At 41.4% G+C, this 11,472-nt stretch overlaps 1 long non-coding RNA gene across 1 annotated transcript in view; it reads right to left on the bottom strand.

Annotated features, from left to right (window-relative positions):
* Positions 1-219: 219 nt before the first annotated feature.
* Positions 220-11,472, bottom strand: part of LOC109287577 — a 294,027-nt gene continuing 282,774 nt past the window's right edge. Inside the window, exon 4 of the long non-coding RNA XR_002094901.1 lies at positions 220-285. This is a non-coding gene — a long non-coding RNA (uncharacterized LOC109287577). The remainder of the gene's footprint in view (positions 286-11,472) is intronic.

Genomic DNA, 11,472 nt, shown 5'->3' with positions numbered 1-11,472 from the left:
GGGGGAAAAAGTGAGAATTTGATACATACTTTTTACTAGAGATATGAATAAAATTCCAACACCTAACTTGTTTCAAACATTACAGTGCATATCCCAGGCAGGCCCTTCCCTCCACTATGAGAGGTCACACAGCATGAAAACACACAAGTGCTCAAGGTCCATGTCATCACAATATATGTAATCAGATCCCTTTCTTTGACATTGTCTGAACTGAAGTCCCTACCTGATCTTGACTCCTTCAAAAGATGTTTTCTGGCAAGGGTTTATTTGATGGTTTATTCTTTGCTAAAAGACAGAAAAAATAAAGAATTTAAATTAATACAAATCTGTGACTTTAGCTGGTAGTTATAGGACTTCCATGTTAGTATGGAGCCTGTAGTTGTCCCATTTAGTCCCGTATAGTAGTTATGGGACAACAAGGAATAAACAGCAATCTGCACTGATTTTATGTGAACTTTATTTACATTAAGAAGTCAGACATGATCACTTTATATTTGCCAGTTTTCCCCCATTAATTGTCAGAAGTGAGGGAATGGTATCAGTTCATTGTAGAGAATGCAACAAAAGAATGGACCTGAATATTTTCACACCTTATAGGGAACAGCCATAGGCCCAAGAGCCCAATATCCTACAGTCAGCGCTCACGAGACCAGCTGTGGAGCAGTAAGCAGAGCGTAAAGTCAAACTGAGGTGCTATAAGTCTGTGGAACAAAAAGGACTCCCTATATTTATTAGCCATTCATCTCTGGAGATGCAGTGTACCAAATGTCTTGAATATACACATGAACCTTCCTCTGAGGTCAACGGAAACATAGGAGTTGCCATTCCCAGTAAAACTGTCGAAAGACCAGTGTCCACTTTAGGTAGCGGCCCATAACTAATGCCTTAGCCTTCAACTCCCTGACTCCAGGCATTAGGTACCCCAAGAGGCTCACTGTGAGAAACAATAATGTATCTCTTTGTATCATCTAAAAGTACTGAGTATTAATTTCAGAGTTAACTCTAGTTCTATTACTGGGCAGAGTTAAAAAAGGTTAACAGATCAGTCTTCATTATAATTGTAACCATGGTTTTAAATGCTTTGGTCATGTCCTCTCCATTTCTTCTCTTCTCTGAATAATGCTCTTTTGCAATTTTTTTCTGATGTGTAGTCTTGGATTAAATGCATCTTAGCTGCCTTTTTCTACATATTTTCAACCCTGATTTATACTGTTTCCAATAGAGATCAAATGTTGACATTGTACTCCACATGAGGCATACAGTATCACTGATTAAATGTGTCATGTTTTTTGTAGCATTTTGTCTGTTCCTATTAAAACACATTCACTTGTCTGTTTACAGTTTGTCCTTCTCCCTCTTCACTGAACTAGAATGCAACCCATGGTCTCTGACTTCTAGGCAAATACAGATGAATCTCAGATGAGAAATGTTTGCAGTCTGAAACTTGAACTTAGTGGTATCATAAAGGTACAGTGAGAGATCCCTCTCCATTCTGCTCAGGAAAGGCTGAGGCATATTGTATATATGAACTGAGCTGCACCGATAAGAGTCATTGCATCTGCCTGAACCATGTGTTACAGGTCTCAGTTCTGTGCTGTCCTCTCCATCACCGAATATCCTAAAATTTAAAACGAGTAATGTAGAAAGAAACCCTTATGCATAATGTGTCTTACATATGGAGATGCTGCAGGAGATAAGGCTGGGAACCATCTTTGATTTCCTCTGGAACAGGGTGCTCATCCCCCAGCCCATGAGCCAAATCTGGCGCCTGCTGCTATGTCACCAGGCCCACAGGGCTCTCCGCAGGTCCATGGCCCTGTGTGCTGGGTAAGGCGCACAGGGTAGGGTAGGGTACAATCCTGGTGCATGGGGCCCTGGAGACCAACCCTGGCGTATGTTGCCAGGCATGGGTGATGTGCATGGTCCAGTCTGGCCCACAGACCAGCCTCACACCATTCACCTGGTCTATGGGGCCAAAACTTGAACACCACAGTTGTAGAACAGTGATTCTCAGTCAGGGAGCTGCAGGACCCGAGAGCGTCACAAGACCCGTGCCAAGGGTGCCGCAGTGCCCAGCTCCTACTCCAGAAGGGAAGTGATTGCTCCTTTTCCTACCCAGCACCGGGTGCCTCAGCATATTGCAGACAAGCAGTGCCTGCTGCTGCTCCCCCACCCCCAAGCACCTCCTGCCCAACTGTTCATGCTCTGCTGTGTGCATGCAGATGGATGGATGCGTAGCTGCAAACAAGAAACACCAATTGCTATTTGGACTCAAATGCTGCCAAGTCAAGATTTCTGGGTCTAAAACCCTCAGTCTATTTCAGTAAAGCAGAAATACCTTGGCAACGAAATGGTCTTTTCGAACCAGATGGATCCCTGGTAACTTGGTACATCTGGTTCTTAGGCTTTGCCACAAAGAGGCTTAACATTAATTAGCAGATTTTTTTTTAAAAGGAGTTTCTGTGTTGCAAGAAGTGTTAGAGTAAGGACATTTATTAGGAGATTTTCAGTGGTTATGTTGGCCAAAATGAATTATTGCCTGTAAGTGAGGTGCTTTCATAACAAGCAGAAACACGAAGCGGTTAATTGGTTACAAGTAGATTCTTCGATTTTACTTTGGTTTTAGGGGTTGGAAGATGAAAATATTTATTGTTTTCCCATCGCAATAATCAACGTGGGACTAGATGGTCTATGATGTCCTTGAGATCACTATGTCCAAATGAACAGCTGTCCCATACAAGCTCCATTTTCATTTGGTAGGTCACACTGCAAGGTGTAAATAGGTAAGGGAAGCTGATACGCAGATGTGGCAAAGAGTAGGATTACCAACCAGCAGTCTTTACTTCAGCCCCTCAGTCCTGAGGTTTTCTATGATTCCTAATCCTCTAATAAGGATTGAGTTTGGCCTAGGAAAAGACACCAAATTCAGCCGGTCATGTTAAAAATGCCTAGATATTGGGAAATCTGCTGAGCTGAGCAAATAACTCAGATAATTTTTTTTTTCAAATACAGGCTTAAAAGTGAATTCACTTTTTGGTAGTGTTGGAGTGATGGCATAGTTGGGATGGTCCAGTTGTGGATGATATCTTTTACTGGACCAACTGCATGGCTGGGTTAAAGTTAGACAAGCTTTTGAATGCGTGGCATTCTTCATTGGGCCAGTGTTTGCACATTTGCTTTCCTTCAGCATTCTAGCAAAGCTGGCTGAAAAAACAGCTCATGTGATAAGAGTATTTATGGAGAGCAGGTTTTCAGCAAATCTACTTAATTATCTACCCTAGCAAAATGATTCCCAGGAATTATGCTTCTCTAATCAGGGTACTGAAACAACACCAGGTGACTTTTATGTCAAATGAAAACCAGCTAACACAGCTGAAATTTCAAAATTTGAACATACACACAAAATTGCTCATGAGCAATTTAAGCAATAAGAATAATTCACAGATTTTATTTGAGAGTATCTTAGGGTGCATCCCCATAAGTGGGAATGTGCATTTCCCTGGGGACAAATAGCAGCAGCACATATTTATGCTGCTGCTAGTTGTTGTCCCTGGGAACACCCCTGCAAGCACACTCTGGTCTGCAGCAAGTTGCCCTGGGTGGGGTAGGAGGGGCTGGGACCAGCACCTGGGCTGGCCCCAGCAGCCTCACCTGGGCTCCTGGAGGCCTCGTGGGGCTGTAGCAGCAGCAAACCAAGCACATGGAGCCTGGGAGGCAGCTGGAGCATGGCTCTAGCCAGGCAGGCTCTGGTTTTGGGTGGCACACGCTGCAGTCACATGCACCACCCTGCTTTTCTTGGCGCAGTTCTTTTTTTGACACCAGGATCTCCCAGTGTAAAAAAACTCCACCATGCTGCTAATTAGTAGCGTGGCAAATGTGTACATGTGGCGTGTGTGGTTTATGGCACTGCAGACAGGTTTGCGGTTCTGCAAACCACATGTGCGTGCTCATGGGGACGTGCCCTTAGAACAGCAAACAAATCTGGGGATGTAATGAACTGTACATGGATAGTTAGTTCACAAAAAGGAGAGGGTACATTACTCAAATACATTTTTGCTATGAATATTTTCATCAACTCTAGAGAAGATTCTTAAGTTGTGAAAAGTGAACTGAAGCATTATGATGCCACCAGATATTATTTAGCATCTCTACAAATATGTAAAAACACACGGTGCCTCCCTTAGGAGCATGCAATCAGAGTACATCCTGTAAACATGGGGAAGAGGAATGGAGGTAGTAAAGAGGGAGAATAAGCAGTAAACTATAGTACACAGCTTGTAGTTCAGTGTGTTCTCTTTCTTACAATTGTTTAATAGGGAAGACTGAGGTTGGCAGCCTATTTCATCACGTGGGCAAACAACATTTTCACAAAAAATGAGTATGAGGTTTTAGCTGCTCAAGCAACATGTTCCCCAATTTCTTTACAATATTTAATATCTGGTCATGAATATTAACTGATTCATCACTTGTAAACTTCTTGTGACAAATAGATAGATCTGAACTAACCAGAAGCCAATATTGCCATAAAAGAGATGACTTCTGTGTGTGCAAACTATTGATTAAATTCCTGCTTTATTTTATATATATTATTTATAAACTGTCTATTGATGACTCAGCCCTTCTCTGAATCCTTGCCAATATTAGCCTTTTTTTCTTTAACTGTTCTACTCCTGTGACCCTTGGAACAGCTGCACTGGTGTTGGTGAACTACGTGTTGGGACCATTATAGATCACTTGTATCTTGATCGTGACGTTCAGATAGGTCTGAGCCATGTTCGATGACACAGAATTTAAAGCCCCAGCAGCTTGTGCTCCTATCTGTGCTCATGCTGGTGCTGAAGCTCTGGTGTTACGGACAATAGAAATGTTCAGAAGTAGTGCCTAAATTAGGAACTGCCAAAGATGTTATTCAGGGGTTGATAAACCCAGAAGAGGTAACTATGGGCAAGCATATGATTTCTGAAAGGTTAAAATGAGTCCTAACCATGTAAATTGGCTTTCAAGCCTGTGCATACTAACCAAAGTTTGGTATGGGATGTAGGATAAATTAAAGACTAACAAATAAAACTGTAAGGAAGGGGAATGGTATCGTACAAAAGGACTTAGGACTTCACTGATATTTGGAAACACGTGCAGGACCTCCTGAGGTAGCTAAGAACCACACTATAGAGGGCATTTACCTTGCTTATTACCAAGGATCCCCAATTTTCGGTTAAAAAAAAGTAACCCCAAATACACATTTTTTCATGGTTTAAATTAAACCCATATATATACATACATACATACATACACACACACACACACATATATAAATGGTGTTTCATTTAAATCATAGAAAAATGTGGACTTGGGGTTACTTTTTTAACTGAACTTTGGTGCTGTTTTTTTAAAATCAGAGAAAACCAGGATCCCTGCTTATTACAAATCCTGTAACTAAACCGTGGGGCCTACTAAGTTGCCTGCTTTGTACTGATGTGATACATCATTATTGTTCAGTTTAACTGTGGTGGCCAGAACCAGAGGGGTTACTACCATGAGCAATAAATATATGCTCTTGGAGACATCCAGGCAATTGTCTAGCAGTTAAGATTAGCTAATGCAAAGTTTGCAAGTTTGCAACCCGTAAGTGGAATTTGTCTGTCACAATTTAACCAAAGTGTTGAATCTAACTGTTTGGACTGATCATGGAACTGACTAGGCCCCAAAAATAAGAAAACTACAAGATTAGCTGATCTAACAGGTTTTTTAAACGTCAGCCATAACAAGATCTGACCACCTAATATAATTAGGACATTCCAAGGAATCCAAGGAATAAGAAACCAAGGGTTTGAGCTTGGGCAGAGTAATGCTAATTTCAAACCTCAAAGTAATGTGGTGTAATTTGCTTATTGGGTGAACCTGAGTTTGGGCGGTAACCTTTCATGATAATTTCTAACACGTTTTAATCCCATAGAGTAGCAGCTACAGGGCAAGATTGTGAGTGGCTCTAAAGCCAACAGATTAGCATAAGATAAGGTATAAAGGAACTCGCATGTCAAGTGACCAGTTAGAAGGACAGACAGAAGGACCATCGCTGTACCAAGCCTGGACCCCGGACTCCCAGTGTGAATGAGGACCGGATCCTGACCAAGCGACCTTCCCAGTGACTTGATTGGGGATGCCTGACTTCGCTGGAACAACTTGGCGTGCACCTGGCATAGAGGGACTGCCGATAAGTTGCCAACCCCATGTGGAAACTCTTTGTCATTCTGTCTATCTGTTGTTATGGTTCACTATTAGCTCTTTATTACTGTACTATCTGTTTGTCGCATTAACCTTTCTGTTAACTGTTGTATGCTAAGCTATAAGTAAATTTGCCTTTACTTCACTCCTGACTCGCCTCCTCGATCCCGAACCCAGCAGCCTAACGGCTGATACACTCACAGCGCCTAGCCGGCCTGTGACATTTAACCAATTTTTATACTTCAGTTTTGTAGATCCTGTCAAATGCCAAAAAAATGTTTCTTATTTAAAATAATCTGAATGGAAGGAATTGGTCTGAGTTGGAGTACTCACAGCTATATAGAAAAAAGTTGGTATGGAGCAAAACCATCAAAATGGTGCTAAGTTGGTTGTACATATATTAGCCATTCAAGAGTACAATCTGCTCTTAAATATTAAGATCATTACCCCACAACATGATAGATACATACTGGAGCAAATATCCTGAAATGCTGATACGTCCACAGCTTGATAATGTGGAAGAGTTTTCACCCATCAGATCCTGCAAGCTATTTGCAGCACAGTGGAAAACTGCAGATCAGTAATTGAGAAGGACACATCCTCTTTCTTATATTGAGTCTGTCTGTGAGTCATGATGATGGCAAGTTAATTAATTATCTCCGGCATCAGTTTACTTGAAGATCTTTTTTTTCTAGCAGTGCATCAAAGAAACCTGATAGAAGCCTTGATTAGGAGGATAATGAAGGAAATCTCCAATAGATTATATCATTTCTAGTCTATTTGCAGCCATTCTTAACATGGGCTGCTTTCACGGTACTGGGATTCGTGTCAAGGAAATTTTATAAGCATGTAAAATCCACCTCAGATGGACTACTTAAGGATAAATTCAAGTAACTGTTCAGTTTATCATATTGCTGTCAATGGAGTGGAGGGGAAAAAAAGGAATCAGCTGACTCAATATTGGGAAGAAATGTGTTGTGTGTGTTTGTGTGTATTTCCTAACTCCTGTTCATTCCCTAGGAAGACCTGTATTTGGAACTCAGATCAGAGAGTATAGACAGATCTTTATACAGTATAGGTAAAGCATGCTTCTATCACAGTATAAATATAGCAAAACTTGCAATTCTAATATGGTTTTATCCAGTGTTAAAGTTACAGAAACTGAGCTCACTTGCACCCCTACAGAATATGATGGATTTATCAGTTACACCATAACAGCTGATGCTTGTTCACTATCTGCAATGTTCCTTCCCCTCCCCTTTTAAAGCAGTTGAAAATTAAGTCTGTACACAGCCAGAGATAGCCTTGGATCCCTCACCAGGCTTGCAGTCCCGGGAAATAAAACACAAGCAAAACAGTGGGAGCACTGATGAAAAGGAAGACTAGGGATTCAATATGCCTGGAGGCTTCTTACTACCATTAACCTTTCTGCAGAGTCTCCTATGGTATGGTTTGCTTCGTTCCTTGCCTTTTTCCTTTGGTAGTGCAATTCTTTGATTCCCTTTTCCTCTGAATCAAATTATTAGAGCCCCACACTGGGAGTGCTGAAATTACCTGGCAAACCAATGCCAGCCACTTGACTAGTGAAATAATAAGATGAAATGCAATGAGGGCATGGAAGAAAACTTGCACTTACTATATATCCCCCCAGTCAAAGGGCATAGAAAAAAAGAGGCTGCAGAGCTAACAAAAACACAATCTACCTTTCCTTCTCCCACACAGAGACTGTGAGAAGGCATATCAATAATGGAAGTGGTAAGGCACGTTCTGCTTATTCTTACATCCTAATGGGATGCTATGGAGTTAAGTCAGTACAGTGTTTAAACCAACAGAAGATATGGAGTGTCCAAGGGACTGCTCTGTTGTTTTGGCAGAACATGATCCGTATGTACACAAAGGAAAGCAATATGGCACTTTTTTTTTTTAACATATAAACATTTTCTAAGTACCCGAAAGGTCAATGAGCTATATTATGAGGCCAGTGCATCTACTAAACAGACATCTTTGGAAAGGGAAGTCAATATACATGGGCAGCAGGTCCAGAGTGAGCTCCCCAACATGGCCTTGCCAGTGTGTCCCATTGCCTTTAGAAATGAAAATGAGCCTCCAGCACCTCTTTGCTAAGACTGCCCTAAAGGGCATCAATGGTAGCCTATGCTGTGGAATCATGCCATGTAGAGAAATGTCCAGTGGGAATAACAGTCACTACCAATTTCTTTCTTACAGGACACTGAACAGCTGCCACAAGGGTTCCTATTGAACTGGAGTCACAATAACAACTCAGAGATGAAAATCTCCCTATCTCAACACCATCCTTTTAGGTGCCCCGGATACAAATTTTCTTTGTATTTAAAGTCCTCTTGGGAGATCCATATTATTTTCCTGTTGCCCAAGCCATGCAGAGTGCCAGTCTAATAGCAATGGGAAATAAACTGCCAGCTTCTGAGATACCAGTGTATTGGGCTGATCTCTATCTCTCACAGATACAGCCCCAAGCCATTCTCAGGAAATCCCAGTGGCACATTGAAGCAATCTCTTTACTGTAAGACGAGACTCAAGATTTTTTCTTCCGCGCTGAGCACTTACCAAACTGTAGTTGGTAATAGTTAGATGGACTTAAGATGCCCAGGTACCTCTCTCTAAGTTCCTGGACAGACAGAGGCAGGAAAAGGAGTGCCGGTCTGACGGACAGACACACTGTGGTAATGACAATGAAGTAGTAGCTTGATATACAGAGAAAGAAAAAGAAAAAAAGAAAAAGAAAAAAGACTACTACCACCACCACCACTTCACAGAAAGCAAATGGCTGACTCTTCTAAATGCATGCCCATCACCTTGTTTTTCATCTGGTAAATGGCAAGTGATAGGGAAATGCTGCTCTTCACACGACAGAGTGCCTGCCATCGTTCTCTGGCAGCAGTAAACTGGATTCATGTGAAGTATGGAGAAGTGAGAGAGAGAGGAGGGGAAGAAAACAAAGTATTTTATGGGGTTAAATGTCCTGGTCTGAAGTAAAGTAATTTCCTTCAGTCTCTTGCCATTTCCTTGTGGAGGCTTATCATCTCCAGCTGGGACGATATAAAGCCCCATTTAATCGAGATCCATTTAACACTGAATCACGCTAACAAGATTATTTAGCCAGGGCTAATTCTGCATTTGCTGAAGTGCAGTATCCAGGGTGAGTAATCTCTATGTGCTGGTGGCAGGTTCAGAGACAGGTTAGCCAGGGGCTTAGCATCACAGACAAAACCATGGAGGACCCCGACAATGAAAATCCAGCCAATTTAGTCTATTTGACTATTTCCTTTCCCTTACTCAATGTTATTTGAGATCAGTGCAGAGAAGGTTTCCTCATTACCCCACAGGATCCTAAAAAAGGAATTATTTTCTTTGTCCTTGCTAGCAGATGAGCAGCCAATACAGTAAAATCCCCTTTAGTCATTATCTGCTAAGTGCATTGCATCTTTTTGAGTTAAATGGCATGCTATGTTTTGCATGGACTGAATTCAAAATGTTTTGCTTTCCACCTGGAGATAATTCAAGAACTGGGGGCTAGTTGAATGCATTTATATACATGTGATAGGCATTCACACAGTTTCTTAAAGTATTCTTGTGATTCAGTCACTTAAAATACAAAATGAAAAAGCTCTACTGTTTATGATTATCATTAATGGCAGCAAAATACTTAATTCTAGGGAAAGGGTGAAGAGTCTTTTTTTACTGGGAAATCTGCTTTCCATGATGCATAGAATACAATTGGTATGGGCATACATAACATTCACCCTGGGCTAAATGAAGTTTACACCTGACATGGACAGATGTACAGCAGGTGCACCTTTGCATTGGTTCACAGAGCCCCAGGTCAGTGCTATGAATGGAAGACGCATGTTTCACAACCCGGGTCTGATCAGTCCTCCAGACATCCCACACTGCAGTGCTCCTCACTGCTACAACTGGCTGGTTGGGTACACAGCCACAACTCTGCTGCCCCTTTTTCCCCTTTTGTTGGCCCTTTTTTTAAAAAAAGCAATGAGCTCCCTTGTTCTACTTGGTCAATAAAAGTTATCTTTTTAACAACCAGTTGTGTCCTCACTCCCTACTCAACAATGGCCCCTCATATCTCCCCAGGTTTTGGGAACCCCCTCCCAGGCTGCCCCAAGTCAGGCAAGCACTGCAGATATCAGGCAAGCTCAGACTACTCAAGTTTATTGAATTCATGTTTGAGAGAGAAGGGAAAGCAGAAGAGCGTAGATGCCCTCAGCTACAGGTCACCCACACACTGGGTACCAAAGCACAGGTGTCAACACTCCCCACTAACTTGCTTATTGTTAGGCTTGCGAGGTAGGGGCTCAGTCCCACAGCACCTGGCATTGGAGCCACAGCTCTTGAGAGCATAAAACGTGGCCATTCTACCTGGAATAGTGGGGCAGTGTATGCATGGACACCTCTGATCTGTGGCAGCTGTGAACTGGTTCCCAGGGCAGTCAGTGACACATGGGAATGGTTCAGTTGTTACATATTTCTGCACACTATACTACTGCCTAATAACAAGAGTGTTCCAGTGGAGGCTTTCAAAGTCCTTTGTACGGGCACGTTGTGGAAAAAATGTCTCCAAATTGTCTAAAAATCCATGAGCAGAATTAAGGTTGTTGTATTCAGCCAAAATATATTTTTTATTCCAACAAAATAAGAATCATACATTTGCTTATTATATGGACAGAATTATGATGTCCCCAACCTTCCAGTTCCCTTTTCAGTGTGTAGGATTTTGGAAGCAATGCAGTAATTAATGACACTGCTGTCACTTAGCAACCTAAACTTTTGATTTGATTTTTAAATAAATTAAGCGTCTTTATTTTTGGAATGTCTTAGGTTACTTTATTTATTTAATTTTATATTTTGTGAGGTTTTCTTCTGCTTGGGTAGACACATGAAGATACAATCTTTTAAACTGTAAACAATGGAGATAGGCGCTACAAAGGTCACCAGATTGTTAAGAAGAATGGGTGGTAGTGATAAGCAGGGATGGTAGTTTTCTCTGTTTATAAATCACAAATTATCTGATCTTAAAAAGCCACAAATTCTCTGATTAAAAACCCCAAAATTCATAATTTTCCATGATTAAAATGGAATGCCCCTATGTGTATGTATATGTATACACACACACACACACACATATACATATGCACACACATATACATATATATATATACACACACGTGTGTGTGTGTGTGTCAGTTGAATATGTTT

Source organism: Gavialis gangeticus, unplaced genomic scaffold, assembly GCF_001723915.1.
Source record: "Gavialis gangeticus isolate Ggan-Ray unplaced genomic scaffold, GavGan_comp1, whole genome shotgun sequence".
Taxonomy (NCBI): Eukaryota; Metazoa; Chordata; order Crocodylia; family Gavialidae; genus Gavialis; species Gavialis gangeticus.
This window is presented reverse-complemented; position numbering and strand designations above follow the sequence as displayed.